This window comes from Hylobates moloch, unplaced genomic scaffold (assembly GCF_009828535.3).
Source record: "Hylobates moloch isolate HMO894 unplaced genomic scaffold, HMol_V3 SCAFFOLD_10, whole genome shotgun sequence".
Taxonomy (NCBI): domain Eukaryota; kingdom Metazoa; phylum Chordata; class Mammalia; order Primates; family Hylobatidae; genus Hylobates; species Hylobates moloch.
Genome location: NW_026652285.1, coordinates 25,446,113 through 25,462,017, shown reverse-complemented (window position 1 = coordinate 25,462,017; position 15,905 = coordinate 25,446,113). Strand labels below are relative to the sequence as shown.

Genomic DNA, 15,905 nt, shown 5'->3' with positions numbered 1-15,905 from the left:
AGAGCAAGACTCCGTCTCAAAAAAAAAAAAAAAAAAAAAAAAAGGCCCCTGCAATGCCATAGCTCAGCTCTCGCTGAAGGAGGCAAGGAGTGGGAAGGGAGGGGGAAAGAAAAAAATGAAAGGAAGAAAGGAGGAGGAAGGGAGCAAAGAAGGAAGAAATGAAGGGAGGCAGGCAGGGGGGCCTGGGGACAGAGTTGCTGGGATCACTTAGACTAACAACTTCCTGAATCCTGAGAGTCATGATTGGGGAGGTGGGAGGGAGTCCCTTGGGCTCCCCGCAAATTCAGTACATTCCAGCAGAAGAAATTCCACTCTTGGATTTGAAAAGTAGTTCTTGCCAGGCGCAGCTCATGTCTGTAATTCCAGCACTTTGGGAGGCTGAGGCAGGTGGATCACCTGAGGTCAGGTGTTTGAGACCAGGCTGGTCAACATGGTGAAACTCCGTCTCTACTAAAAATATAAAAAATAAGCTGGGCATGGTGGTGGGCTCCTGTAATCCCAGCTACTTGGTAGGCTGAGGCAGGAGAATCGCTTGAACCCGGGAAGTGGAGGTTGCAGTGAGCCAGGATCAGGCCACTGCGAGACTCCGTCACAACTAAAAAAAAAAAAAAAAAAAAAAAAAGGCCGGGCGCAGTGGCTCTTGCCTGTAATCCCAGCACTTTGGGAGGCCGAGGCGGGCGAATCACAAGGTCAGGAAATCGAGACCGTCCTGGCTAACACGGTGAAACCCCATCTCTACTAAAAATACAAAAAATTAGCCAGGCGTAGTGGTGGGTGCCTGTAGTCCCAGCTACTCCAGAGGCTGAGGCAAGAGAATGACATGAACCCAGGAGGTGGAGTTTGCAGTGAGTGGAAATTGCGCCACTGCACTCTAGCCTGGGTGACAGAGCAAGACTCCGTCTCAAACAACAACAACAACAACAACAACAACAACAACAACAACAACAACAAAAAAGAAACAAAGAAAAAGAAAAAAGAAAAGTAGTTCTTGAAGTCTCAACCTGGTTCTCTGTCTCTAGGAGAATAGAAACTCCCTTGGGAACAAAGAATGGCCCCCTTCCCCTTGTCAGAAGGCTGTGGCCAGCTGTCGCTGGAGCCAATAGCTCAACATGACTGGGGAGGTCCTGGCAGCCACAGGACTCAACTCTTAAACAGTTTCCCCATTCTGGGGCCTTGCTCCAGGCCTTCTCTTGTATCTTATCTCTAAGGACAACCCTGGCAGATAGATGGCTTCCATTTTGTGGATGGGGAAACTGAGGCCCAGAGAGTCTGGGTTGGGCCCCCAGGGCTGAGGCTCACTCTAAGCTAGGCTGGCGCAGCCCTGCCCAGCTCCCTTCACAAGTTCCAAGATGACTTGGGAATTAGATGGGAGTGTGCTGAGGGCTGGGGACAGCCCCCTGGTACCAGCCCCATCCCAAACCCCAGGTCTGACCTATGGACACATCACTGCATAATCACTGCCTGCCGGGGTCCCAGCTGGCGCCAGGTTCCTGGATAGCATCTCTTCTGTCCCGCAAACAGCCCTTGGGATGGGAATACCTCATGGCTGTGACTCAGGTGGCGAAACAGATAACTTGGAGGATAAGGTTGTTTACCCTTCCCTCAACATGCATACACTGTACAGACAGTCCCCAGCTTACAATGATTCAACTTAGGATTTTTCGACTTTAGGATGGCATAAAAGTGATAAGCATTCAGTAGCAACTGTACTTCAAGCACCCAAACAACCATGCTGTTTTTTCACTTTCAGTATAGTATTCAGTACATTACATGAGATAGTCAACAAGTTCTTCTTTTTAGTTTTTGACACAGAGTCTCACTGTTGTTGCCCAGGCTGGAGTGCAGTAGTGCAATCTCCACTCACTGCAACCTCCGCCTCCCGGGTTCAAGCAATTCTCCTGCCTCAGCCTCCCGGGTAGCTGGGATTACAGGCGCACGCCACCGTGTCAGGCTAATTTTTTGTATTTTTAGTAGAGATGGGATTTCACCATGTTGCTCAGGCTGGTCTTGAATTCCTGACCTCAAGTGATCCACCTGCTTTGGCCTCCCAAAGTGCTGGGATTACAGGCATGAGCCACCACGCCCAGCCAAAATATTCAACAAATTCTCATAAAATAGGCTTCATGTTAGGCGATTTTGCCCCACTGTAGGCTGAAGTGTTCTGAGCCCATCTGAGGTAGGCTAAACTAAGCCATGATGTAGGTTAGGTGTATTAAGTACATTTTCTTCTTTTTTTAAATTTTAATGTTTTCCCCTTGTCTCCTCTCACAATCTTCTTCTTCCTCTTTTTTTTTTGGAGATAGGGTCTCGAACTGTTGCCCAGGCTAGAGTGCAGTGGCACGATCTCGGGTTACTGTAACCCCCAACCTTCTGAGCACCTGAGACTACAGGCATGTGCCACCATGCTCAGCTCATTTTTTAACGTTTTATACAGATGGGGTCTTCCTATATTGCATTTCAACTTACAATGTCTATAAGGACATAACCCCCTCTGAAGTTGAGGAGCATCTGCACTTGATCCTTTGATCCTTTCTTTTTTCTTTTCTTTTTTTTTTTTTTTTTGAGATGGAGTCTTGCTCTGTTGCCCAGGCTGGAGTGCAGTGACGCAATCTTGGCTCACTGCAAGCTTTGCCTCCCGGGTTCACGCCATTCTCCTGCCTCAGCCTCCTCAGCCTCTCCGAGTAGCTGGGACTACAGGCTGCTGCCACCACGCCCGGCTAATTTTTTGTATTTTTTAGTAGAGACGGGGTCTCACCGTGGTCTCGATCTCCTGACCTCGTGATCTGCCCGCCTCAGCCTCCCAAAGTGCTGGGATTACAAGCGTGAGCCACTGCACCCGGCTCTTTTTTCTTTTCTTTTCTTTTTTTTTTTTTTTGAAACAGAGTTTCGCTCTTGTTGCCCAGGCTGGAGTGCAATGGCGTGATCTTGGCTCACCACAACCTCTACCTCCCGGATTCAAGCGATTCTCCTGCCTCAGCCTCCTGAGTAGCTGGGATTACAGGCGCCCGCCACCATGCCCAGCTAATTTTGTATTTTTAGTAGAGACAGGGTTTCTCCGTGTTGGTCAGGCTAGTCTCGAACTCTCGACCTCAAGTGATCTGCCCACGTCGGCCTCCCAAAGTGCTGGGATTATAGGCGTGAGCCACCTCGCCCAGCCTTGATCCTTTTGCTCTCCAGAAGTGAGGTCATGTGCAAAGAAGAGGCCAAGAGAACTTGACATTTTCCACTTGGGGTCACCCTTTTCATCTTTCTTTTCAGAAGAAAAGTGTGATATTGTGTTTCTGGGGTGAAATAAGGGGTAGCTAAGCCAAATTACTTTATTTTCCCTCGACTACTGGGCTAAATTCTTCTGACCTGGCCGGGCGCGGTGGCTCACGCTTGTAATCCCAGCACTTTGGGAGGCCGAGGCAGGCGGATCACGAGGTCAGGAGATCGAGACCACGGTGAAACCCCGTCTCTACTAAAAATACAAAAAATATTAGCCGGGCGTGGTGGCGGGCGCCTGTAGTCCCAGCTACTTGGAGAGGCTGAGGCAGGAGAATGGCGTGAACCCGGGAGGCGGAGCTTGCAGTGAGCCGAGGTTGCGCCACTGCACTCCAGCCTGGGCGACAGAGCGAGACTCCGTCTCAAAAAAAAAAAAAAAAAAAAAATTCTTCTGACCTTCCTGGGGGAGGAGGCTGGGAAGGGGCAAGGTTCAGCCAATGTAACTGGATAATTTGGCCTTTCCTCCCTGGCCCCAGGCAGTAGGGGGTCATTTGAGGGCCTCACAGCCCTAAAAAAAAAGCTCCCATTAAAATTTTTTACATTATCTCCGGATGAGGTTATAAACCCAGTCACAGAGACAGGGGCAGGACTGAAGTCAGAAAACCCTGTCATATGACTTTAACCTTGAGCTTAATTGTTTTGATAACGCCATTTTGTTTCTTTATTTTAAAATACATCTGTATTCTCAAACATGGAAATGTCCCCGGCTTTGGAGCCCCTTTCCCCCAGCTCATACACACTTTGGACCCGGCAGCCTTCTTCTCCATCAACCCTTATTGGCAGCCTGGCCCAAGCTTCACCCTCCCCCATGCGCCCGCCGCTCCCCCTGGCTACTTATAGGTTCTCTGTTGGGACCATAAATGCTCCAGGAGCTGTAAGTTGGCTGCTGTTTCCACTGGAGGCTGAAGTGCTGATGAAATATTCAAGGATCTCAACTCTCAAATTCCTCGGGGGCCGAGGGATGGGACTGGGAAAGACGGGATGAAAGTACAAGGCCAGGGGCTGCTGAGTCCTGTCCCAGTTCTCAGCCAGGTGGAGTCCAGCGCTCAGAGACCTGGGAAGCAGAGAGGGCAGGAGGGCGAGAGGCGGGGGTGGGGAAGGGTCTCTTTGCATAATCAATGGCTAGAGGCTCTGGGTGGTGCCATCCGCTGGTTGGCTTAGGGGAAGTAAGGCCTGGGTCATGGACCACCCAGAGCCACCCACCCCTCCCCCAGCCCTGGCTCTCTAACGCCAAGGTTTTCCTGGAGTCACATCTCGGGCTGACAAAATCAAGCTGGCAAAATCGGTTCTCGTCTCCTCCCTGACTGCAGCCTGTCTTTGCCTTCCTTGGGGTGGAAAGAGACCTACATTGGTGGGGGAGGTGAACTGGCTGGCAGAAGACCAAGGTTCAAGTCCCAGCCCTGCCAGGAATTTTCTTGTGTGATCTTAGGAAGTCCCTCTCTTGGCTCCAGCCTCAGTTTCTTCATAGATGCAGGGAAAAGAGGGCTCCGCTTAGACTATGCCTTCTTCCTCTTCCCAAGGCTCTCCATGGGTCAGGGAGAAATGGCTGCCTCCAGCCGTGTGTGCGCGTGAGAGGGATGGCTTCTCCGTGGGAAGCATGCCTTGTCAGGGCAGGCATCTCTCCTGGCTTGTGGAAAGAGGGAGGAGCGGGGCAGGCTGGCAGGGCAGGTGGGGCCCCAGCTGTGTCAGCCTGTGAGTGGAGTTGCCCAGACCAGGAGCAGGAAGTGGGTGACTCAGGTGACAAAGGCTCGGCTACCCCCTCCCCACTCAGAAGGAGGGTGTTGCTTAGAGAGTTGGTGAACCAGCTCCAGAGCCCGATCTAGATGCCAGCAGTCCTGGAGTTTCAATTTGGGGGGCTTGGGGTGAATAAGGAGGGGCAGCCTGGGACAGGCATTCTCTGGAGAAGTTTCGACAGACCCTCCTCCAGCCTCTCCCTACACCACCACTGGCCGCTGCTATCTCACCCTGGCCTGTACTATTTCTGGCCCGTCCTATCTCTGTTTTCTTGTCTCCTGTTTTCCTTCTGACATTCCATCCCCACCCACACGCCTTGCAGTGAAGTGTCGCTGGAGCTACATCTGTAATTAAAAGACACGCCCACAGGACCAGGCTGTGGGCAGCCTCCGGCCTCAAGGCCCCTCCCCTGGACACAAGGCAGGAAAAAAGGCAGGAGTCCATCTCCCCACAGCCTCCCTCCAGGGCCCTGCACCCTCCTGCTCCCTTCCCAGCTTCTGGCCATGCTTGGGCCCACTCTAGCCAGCAGAGTTTGGGAGCTGCAGGCTCTTCTGCAGCTGTGTCCTCCCCCAGCCCTGAAGGGGGCCTTCTGAGTAAGCCCCCACCCCCAAAGCCAGTGGGCAGGGGCAGGAGCACAAATGAGGCCCACATGCCATAGATCTAGGTAAGTGACAGAGCACACTCCCAGGCCGGTTGTGGTGACTCATGCCTGTAATCCCAGCACTTTGGGAGGCCGAGGTGGGTGGATCACTTGGGGTCAGGAGTTCAAGACCAGCCTGGCCAACATGGTGAAACCCCATCTCTACTAAAAATACAAAAAATGGCCTGGCATGGTGGCGCGTGCCTGTAATCCCAGTTACTTGGGAGGCTGAGGCATGATAATCACTTGAACCTGGGAGGCGGAGGTTGCAGTGAGCCAAGATTGCACCACTGCACTCCAGCCTGGGCAACAGAGCAAGACTCTGTCTCAACAAACACCCAAAAAAACAAAAAATGGAGCATGGTCCCAAACTGCTAGGTCAGATACATCTTGACAGGTGCACCCCCCCCCGATGACCTGAAAGTCCATGATGGAGCCCCAAGTTCTCACTGTGTCAGGGCATGGCAGCCCCATGGAGAAGGGCTCCTCCCTGGCCCCCAGCCAGGGCCTGGACCATTTCCCCTTCCTTAGCACCTCTGGTTCTGCCTGCGCCACAAGGTCCTGCAGCCCGTGCACGGAGATTCCCTAGTGCGCGTGTCCATGCTGCCTCTATCTCCCCACCCCAGCAATAACTGCCCCTTGTCACGTCCCTAGTTTGGCCCAAGTGTTTCCATGCACAGTAGCACTGGTGCTGCTGCTCCTGGGAAGAAGGACCAGAGTCAGCGACCTGCAGGCCTAGAAAGTAGGGTCAGTGCTGGGCAGGAATTCCAGAGTTTGTGGTGCTGGTCCCTGGAGTGCGGTCTAGAAGGGATGTGAAGTCCATGTAGGCTCCTCTGTCCCTTTGCCCCTGTGTGGAGGGGGCAACCCCAGGAGGGCCAGAGTGGAGGCCTTTTAAAGGCCAGGATCGGCCAGGCATGGTGGTTCAGGCCTGTAATCTCAGCACGTTGGGAGGCCGAGAGGGGCGGATGACAAGGTCAGGAGATCGAGACCATCCTGGCTAACATGGTGAAACCCCGTCTCTACTAAAAAAAAAAAATACAAAAAATTAGCCAGGCATAGTGGCACGTGCCTGTAGTCCCGGCTACTCAGGAGGCTGAGGCAGAAGAATCACTTGAACCCGGGAGGCGGAGGTTGCAGTGAGCCGAGATCACATCACTGCACTCCAGCCTGGGTGACGGAGTGAGACTCCAAAAAAAAAAAAAAAAAAAGGCCAGGACCTGGAGAGAAACTGGGTGTAAAGATGGCTCTGGCCAGGTATGGTGGCTCACACCTGTAATCCCCACACTTTGGGAGGCCAAGGTGGGAGGATCACTTGAAGCCAGGAGCTCCAGACCAACCTGGGCAACATGGTGAGACCTCATCTCTCCCCCCCCCAAAAAAAGAAAAAAAATTAGCTGGGTGTGGTAGCGCCCGTGGTCAGCTACTCAGGAGGCTGAGGCTGGGGGATCCCTTGAGCCCAGGAGGTTGAGGCTGCAGTGAGCTGTGATTTCGCCACTGCACTCCAGTTTTGGCAGCAGAGTGAGATCCTGTCTCTAAGAAAAAAAAAAAAAAGGCTGGCTTTGTCCCTGGGCTGAGAGATGGCTCATACCCAAGGTGCCTCTAGCTTTCCCTTTTGCCTTTCTTTCAAGTCTGCCATCCAGGAAGAACCTCCTGTTGTGTGATTTCCTTTTCTGCTGCTGCAAAGCGTGGGGAAGAGGCTACTGGGTGATGAAAAGGTACCATCATCAGCCTGAAGTTTGGCAACCCAGCTGTTCACCCTGGGCTCCCCTTTATAGAAGTGGTTATGTCTTAGGCTACCTGAGGCTGAAGAGGCAGGAAGAAGGGTGTGTGTGTGTGTGTGTGTGTGTGTGTGTGTGTGTGTGTGTGTCTGAATCTGCACCCACAAGTGTATATCCCTGAGGTGTGAGCATAGAAGGTTTTGTGTGTGTGTGTGTGTGTGTGTGTGTGTGTGTGTGTGGCTTGTGTAGATCTAAATTTCTACCTGTCTCTGGGGAAAGGGCCCCCATAGAATAAGGACTATGGGTTTTTTTTCTTTTTTCTTGTTTTTTTTTTGAGCCGGATTTTTGCACTCGTTGCCCAGGCTGGAGTGCAATGGCACAATCTCTGCTCATTGCAACCTCTGCCTCCCGGGTTCAAGCGATTCTCCTGCCTCAGCCTCCTGAGTAGCTGGGATTACAGGCATGTGCCACCACGCCCAGCTAATTTTTTGTATTTTTAGTAGAGATGGGGTTTCTCCGTGTTGGTCAGGCTGGTCTCGAACTTCCGACCTCAGGTGATCCACCCGCCTCGGTCTCCCAAAGTGCTGGGATTACAGGCATGAGCCACTGTGCCCGGCCCTAAGGACTATGTTTGAATAGAGAACAGAAACTCTTCCATCTCCTTGTATGGCCCAGAGGCCTTGTGGAAGATGAGGGAGGTTGTGAGATAAGGAGAGGAGGGTGGCCTGGTGGTCCTGGACACTGGCTGATGGTGTGCACCCTCCCCTAGAAAAGAGCCTCCCTCCCACCAGCCCCTCACTGAACCCCTCTGTGCCAGTTACTTCTGTCTGTGCAGCAGCTTGAGATGGGCCATGTGGTACCCTTATATTCTCTACTCTGAAGCACTAGCAAGCTGCAAGGTTGAGTTACCCATATGTATTTTTGGCAGCCCACGGACTCTGCTTCCACTGAGCCCTGGGCAAGAGGAAGGAATTGAAACTGCAGGAATAGGAATCGAGGCTGGACATTAGAACAAGCAGACAGGGGCATTCACCATAAGGGAGGCTGCAGGATCTTCTTTCCTGGACATTTGTCAGAGAATTCTTGCCTTTAAAGGTTTGCAGGCAGGGGACTGGATAAGATGATCTTGCGGCCTTTTCTTCAAGTTCAAGCTACAGGGGAGACTGTGGTCACAGCAACCCCCAATCCTATCCTTACATACCTCCTTTCACAAGAGACCAAATTGCCTGTGCAGACAGCTGAGTCTAGGAAACATCATTTCTGATTCTTTTCTGTATTCTCAGATACAGATGAATCCTCAGTGCCTGCCAGGCACACAGTAGGTGCTTAAAGAGAATCCCTTGATCAGGGAGGAGAGACTCAGCTCTAATCCCAGTCTTTGCCGCTGCTGCGGTGGTGCTTCCACCAGTCCCAGCCTGTATGTTTAGCTCTGGGGCTGGTGTGATGCAACATGTTCCATGCTAAGACACGCAGGGGGCATTCTGGGGAGACACACACACACACACACACACACACACGGTTTATTTTGAAACCTTATTTCTGCTCCTCCACCCACATGGGCTCCTCCACCCCTCTCTGCAGTCAACCAGCCCTACCCTGCCTGTTTGCTGAGGTCAAGAGATATAGGAAGGAGTTAGGCCAGGCTTGGGGCTGGGACGTATGTGTGTGTGCACGTGTGGAGGTGGGAGGAGGGCAGAAGGGGGAAGAAATGAAACCCTGGCAGCTGCAGCAGTCCAGGATTGTGAGCCCATTCCTTCCCCAGCTGTGGCCTGGCTACAGCTCTATGTGACAGGGTGAAAAGCAGGTGGATGGGGCAGGGGTAAGGCAGGGATATAGGGAGGTAAGCTGGAGGATGGGGAGTTGAAGAAACAGGCAAAGGGCAGTGGCCCTGGTTATGGGACGGCCACTAGTTCAGGGATGTCCGTATCTCCCTGGCCCTGCTTTTGGATGGCGCAACTTCAGAACGGAGAATGTTCAGCTACCATTCTTTTCTCCAGTGGGGAAAGTGGTCAAGGATGCTGCTAAGGTACCTTCATCCAGCCCATCCTGTGTGCTAGCTTTGGGGCTGTAGAGCTTTGTTGATGGGGGACTGTTTTCTAAACCACCACTCCCCCAACACCCACCCACACAGGCTGCTTCTGCTTATCCTTCTATGAGCTCTTTGAAGGTTCGGATCATTTTTATTTTCTGTGTCACCAGGTTTTATTTTCTGTGTTCACCAGTGCCTAACATACAGTTGACACTGAATACTCAAGTGTTGAATGAAGGAATGTTTGTAGGGCCCTTGGCACACCATACAGCCACGAGCAGCATTCATGTCATCAACCACAGAAAGGAAGTGCCCTTGTCTTCTTAAGCTGCCTGTGAGAAGTTCTTTTTATTTTTTTGAGACAGAGTGTCACTCTGTCACCCAGGCTGGAGTGCAATGGCATGATGAGGCAACCTCCACCTCCTGGGTTCACGCCATTCTCCTGCCTCAGCCTCCCGAGTAGTTGGGATTACGGGTGTCCACTGCCATGCCCGGCTAATTTCTGTAGTTTTAGTAGAGACGGGGTTTCACCATGTTGGCCAGGCTGGTCTTGAACTCCTGACCTCAAGTGATCTGCCCACCTTGGCCTCCCAAATTGCTGGGATTACAGGCATGAGCCACCACGCCCGGCCGAGAAGTTCTTTCTGATCTCTACCCCAGGCTCTCCTATCGCGGAGGGGTGTGCTGCCCGGTTTATTTTTATTTTTTTCTTTTCTTTTTTTTTTTTGTTTGAGATGGAGTCTCGCTCTGTCACGCCCAGGCTGGAGTGCAGTGACATGATCTCGGCTCACTGCAACCTCCGCCGCCCGGGTTCAAGCAATTCTCCTGCCTCAGTCTCCCAAGCAGCTGGGATTATAGTTGCCCGACACCACGCTCGGCTAACTTTTTGTATTTTTTGTAGAGTTGGGGCTTCATCATATTGGCCAGGCTGGTGTTGAACTCCCGATCTCAGGTGATCCACCCGCCTTGGCCTCCCAAAATGCTGAGATTACAGGAGTGAGCCACTGCGCCTGGCCTGCCCCGTTTCTTTGATGCCAGGGCTGGATTTCCTTCAGATCTGCTGCTTGATGTTTCCAAGCCCACCAAAGCCTCCTGACACCAATACTGTATTTTTGTGCCAATTAATTGTTCTCTCTCCTCCAAGTGTTTGTGCCTTTTCTCTGCCCCTTCCACATTGCCTTGACATTTTATGTCTATGCTCCTCTTCCATGAGGGGAACAGCTGGTTTGGTGGTCTTTCAAATGAGAGGAAGGAGGTTCTAGCTTGGGGTGTGCCACTTTGTAGTTTTGTGACTTCTCTGAACTTCGGTTTCTTCATCTTTACAATGAGGGTCGTTTTCTCATCCTAACTATTTTTCAGAGCTGTCACAATAATTAAAAAAAAAAAAACATACCATTAATTTAAATTCTAACCTTTAGCAGTTTCTGAGTGCTTTCACAAACCTGATGTCATTTAATCCCCACATACTCCAGTGAAGTAGATATGGCTAATGTATCCAGTTTACAGATGAGGAGAAACAGGGTGAAGTAACTTGCCTAAGATCATTCTAAGTGGGAGAACACAAACCCTGGCCTTCTAATTCTAAATCCCAGGAGTACTCCATCTTTGGGGAAAAAAATCCCAACCCAGCACAAAGCCTATGAAATGTTATACAAATATGTGATTACTACTTTGGGGCAAGGATGAATAAGCCCAAAGAAGCATCATGCCTGACGCTGAGTTGGCTGACCGGTGAAGGCGTCTATCCCTTCCCTTGGTATCCCCCAGACTTACCTGTTGGACAGGTAGGGGGAAGGGGAGAGTAATGAGTCTCACCTGCTCAGAGCAAGGGTGGGGCAAGACACACCCCATCCCTTCCATTGGTTTTTTCCTTAGTCTTACTGACAGCCCCTTGTCCAATCAGGAGGAAGTAACTTTCTATCTGCCAATAGATGCAGTGTTAGGATGAGACCTCAAGTTAGAGTCCATCCTTAGAGCCGACTGGCAGTCCCTGGGGCCAATGGCAAGCGGATAAACAGAGGAGGCCGTGGAAGAGGACTGGAGGCGAGGCTCCACCCCTCCACGGGACGGTCAGGAGAGACAGCCAGTGAGCTCGCACCAGAGGGTGGGCGTCTCCCCCAGGGGCGGAGCTTCGAGGTGGCGAGGGGCGTGGCTTGGCTGTCAGGTCTCTTCGCCTTTTGTTCGGATACTGAGTTGCTGCCTTGGCCAGAGTCCGGAGCAGCCGCCGCCCGACCGCGCCGAGCTCAGTTCGCTGTCCGCGCCGGCTCCTACCCCGGCCCGACCCCGACCCGGCCCGGCCAGGCCCCATACTCAGGTGCGGGCGATCGGGGGCAGGTATCGTTGGGGAGAGAAGGGGTGGCGAGCGGCCGCGGGGCCGGTCCCAGCCGTCCCTGGGCAGGTGAGGGCGGGTGCCATTGAGCGCCACCCTGCACTGGCGGCAGGGGGCGCGCTGGGGTCCTGGGCGCGGCGACTTGGGGGTCGCGCAGTTCGGGCCGAGCGCGCCTCGGAGCTCCGCGAACCAGAGATCTGAGCAAGGCGGGAGGGATCCGGACAGGTGCCTCCGGGGTCGCGCCTCCCCCGGGGCCCGCGCAGCTCGCCTGACGCCGCGTCCCCTGACTCTCGCCCTGAGCTGGCGGGGGAGACTTTGCCCTGCTTTGACTGCGTCCCAGGGCTCACGCTGCAGTCAGGAATTTACCGTTTGGGAAACTTGCCGCCGCTGGTCTCTTTGGGGCCACCCTCACCCCACCCCACGCGTCATCTTCGCTTTCCCTCCCTCCCTACTCCCCCAGGCCTGGGTGGGGCCCTATTGTTTGCGCCCAGCTTGCCCAACTGTGGGGGCCGAGCGCACATTTTCCCAGCGACGCTGGCCCCACCTGCCGAGCAGGTGAGCGCACGGAGTCCAGAGGCCCTGCCCTCCAGCTCCCAGAGCCTCGTCGATACTACCTGCGGCGCCTCCCTCCACGCCGGTGGAAGCCCGGCTCTGGCTTCTTCAGCGGAGGTGGGATGGAGTGACAGTGGGGGGGTGCAGGGCTCGGCTCAGTGTCCAGCTGGTGTCTGGCACCCGTGGCTCGCCCTGGGGTCTGGGGGGTGGGGTCTGTGCACGGATGAAGAATTCAGGGTCACCTGGCCCAGTTTTCAGTAGCTGTAGCTGCCAGAGTGTTGGTAGGGGAACAGGACCCGTCTTCTCTAACCTCTTATTGTTGGAAAAAATCACCCAAAACAAACTTTGCAGGAGGAAGTATTCACAGCAGCTTTATCTGGGGGTTTTCCCGTCTCCTTGCCCAAAACTTCCTTTAGGCTTAGGGGGTCCTTCCTGGTGCAAAGCCCCTTCCCCCAGCCGGCCCCTGGCTGAACCTGGGCCGGTGCCTGCGCTCCGACCCTGTTCTTCCCTGCCCCCACATTCATCCTGTTCGCTGGGCCCCAGGGGCCTGAGGTAGGGGCCGGGGTGGGGGGTGGAAAGTGCTGAGAGGGGAAGCAGCTTCTTCCTTCTCTTCCTGCCTCCGGGGACCACCACACCCCCTCAGACAAGGCCTGCCTAAGTGGTTCTCTCTCAAGCTCTGCCCCCTCCCCAGGAATGGGGGTGGGGCAGGGCTGGGCCAAACTGAGGAAGGTGGGGGGAGTGGTTGTTCTTGCCTTTTTTTTTTTTCCTCTACCCCATCCCCCACATTACTTAGCTGGCTGGTTATTGAGGCAGAAGAGCATGAGGCTGTGGGATTTGCCTTCCATTTGGTTTCTGAATTATGAAGGTGCATGCTTTCTGGAGGCCTGCACAGACCTTTCCCACCCGCTTTCCTGACAGAATTTGACAGGGAAAGTGAGACCGCAGGAAGGCTTTTGGGGGGAAGGTTTCTTCAATGCTAGACTCTCTCGGGCAGAGCTGCATCGGGCCCCCCGCCTTCCCTGCACCCAATTTCCTGAGACCCCCCCCTCCAGAATTGGGGGTCTTGATCAGGCTTTCTACCCCGGTTTAAAAAAAAATCTGAAGTGTAGTCTTTTTGCAGGATTTGGAGCCCAGCCTCCTTGGGGAACAGAGAGAGAATACAACAGTTAGGTTCTCTCTCAGTCCTGGGGGTGGGAGAAAGATTGTGGGGGGCGGGGATCGAGAGTGCTTGGAGGGGAAGAGTCTACCACCTCTTCCTTTGTTGTAGATGGGGCAGTGAGGCTGGGGGCCCAGCCTCAGCCCCTTTGTCCTGGGTGGGGATCACGCTCAGCCCTGTGCTAGGGGGAAGTCAGTGTGGGAACTCAGATCCTTTTCTGCTGGGGGATGGGGGCTGTGCACCCCTGGGGAGCAACAGGAGCACGGAGTTTGGGCAAAAATAACCTGCTTTCCCTCTTCTCTGTGCCAAGGTGGAGGAGGGGAGGGCATTGTAATTATGTTGGCTAAATGATTAGTTTAGCTAATCTGGTTTGTGGCTGTGATGAAAAGATAATACTGAGGAAGTACTGCTAGGAGGTGCCTGGTGAAAACTGGCCACTGACTGGACTGGGGGACGCGGGGGAGGAGGAGAAGGTAGGACCCAATTAGTCATTTCTTGCTAGATCAAGCCCCAGCTTGGGTGACTTGAGCCCTCCCACCCCCACTCCACCCCTCCCTTGCACCCTAGCTCCACCCCATTCCCTCTGGAGCCTCTGGGCTGCCAGGGCAGAGGCTTTGAGAATGCAGTGCATAGGAACGAAAAAGGTCGGGCTAGGGCTGCCAACCTTTTTCCCGTCTTGGAGCCACCTTAGAATGAGATGGGTCAATTGACTAGTCTACAGAAGGACTGTTTATTTGGAGAGATGGGACAGTGGGGCAGTTCTGAGCACAGGGCTTTGGGCTTGAACTGAGCTGGGTTTGAGATGCAGCTCTGTCTCTCATTACCTGAGCCTCAGTGACCTCTTTGGCAAAATGGGAATACTAATACCTAATACCTATCTACCCAGTAAGTACTTGACAAACGGTAACTCAAGATCAAGGTAAGACTTCACGGAAACCAAGCACTTTCTTTTTTTTTTTTTTTTTTGAGATGGAGTCTCGCTCTGTCACCCAGGCTCACTGCAACCTCCGCCTCCTGGGTTCAAGCGATTCTCCTGTCTCAGCCTCCTGAGTAGCCGGGATTACAGGCGCGTGCCACCACGCCCGGCTGATTTTTGTATTTTTAGTAGAGATGGAGTTTCACCATGTTGCGCAGGCTGGTCTTGATCTCCTGACCTTGTGATTCGCCTGCCCTGGCCTCCCAAAGTGCTGGGATTACAGGCATGAGCCACCTCACCTGGCCCAAACCAAGCACTTTCATTAACTATTTTTACTTAATCCTTATGGCTGGCCAGGCTGGATGGCTCAAACCTGTAATCCCAGCACGTTAGGAGGCCCAGAAGGGTGGACTGCTTGATTGAGCCCAGGAGTTCCAGACCAGCCTGGGCAACATGGAGAAACCCCATCTCTACAAAAAAATAGAAAAATTAGCTGGGCGTGGTGGTGCATGCCTGTGGTCCCAGCTACTGAGAATGTTGAGGTGGGAGGATTACCTGAGCCCAGGGGGTCAAGGCTGCAGTGAGCTGTGTCACTGTATTCCAGCCTGGGCAACAGAGTGAGTCCCTGACTCAAAAAAAAAAAAAAAAAAAAAAAAGCGCGTATCATTATCCCCATTCTACAGATGAGGAAACTGAAAGTCAAAGAACTTAAGTAATTTCCCCAAGGTTGTACAGCGAGACCCAAGCAGCACCAAGACTGACGTTTTGGTCCTCTGATTCCAAGCCCAGAACCCATCCTGCTGTATTGCCCCATGCAGCTCTGGAAAGGATTTTTTTTTTTTTTTTTTTTTTTGAGACAAAGTCATGCTCTGCCACCCAGGCTGGAGTGCAGTGGTGCGATCTCAGCTCACTGTAACCTCTACCTCCTGGGTTCAAGCGATTCTCCTGTCTCAGCCTCCCGAGTAGCTGGGATTACAGGCATGCACCACCACACTAGGCTAATTTTTGTATTTTTAGTAGAGATGGGGTTTCACCATGTTGGCCAGGATGGTCTCGAACTCCTGACCTTCAGGAGATCTGCCCGCCTCAGCCTCTCAAAGTGCTGGGATTACAGATGTGAGTGGAAAGTATTTTTCTGCACCCCCTTTTGAGAGCCTCTGCCTGACTGGGGAGAAGAGAATTTAGAAGGGCCCATGAAGGCATGTGTGAGTGGTGAATATAGGGCAGGTTTGGTAGGTGGGGGTGATACCTGTCCTGGCCACCAGCCCACTTAAATCTCCCCAGTGCTTGATTTTTAGTTTCCAGTGGAAGAGGCTTCTCCCCAAGGCCAGGTCTGTGGTGAGTGTTGGGGGGAGGTTGAGAGGGAAAGAGGAGGCAGGGGTCAAAGCTGTGCTGCCTCCTAGCTTGGGTTAGGTAGAACCATGGCTGTTCTGGGCTTGTTCATGTGTAGGAATTGGGAGTTGCCTGCTTTGCTGGGGGCTGGGGCTATGCCAAGATAAAGGGGTGCTGCCCTGTGGGGAGTGGCGAGAAACGAGAGTCCAATTTAGGCCTGGGCTAGTGTCCTGCT

General features: G+C 53.2%; 1 protein-coding gene across 2 annotated transcripts in view; it reads left to right on the top strand.

The window, feature by feature from the left end:
- Window positions 1-11,566: 11,566 nt before the first annotated feature.
- JUP (junction plakoglobin) overlaps window positions 11,567-15,905 on the top strand; it is a 32,705-nt gene continuing 28,366 nt past the window's right edge. The window contains exon 1 of one of the 2 annotated variants that reach the window (XM_032163614.2): window positions 11,567-11,699. The gene's annotated coding sequence lies outside the window, so the exon portion shown is untranslated. Of the gene's footprint in view, window positions 11,700-12,309; window positions 12,384-15,905 lie in introns of those variants that run through there. The other variant, XM_032163616.2, reaches the window with a different exon arrangement.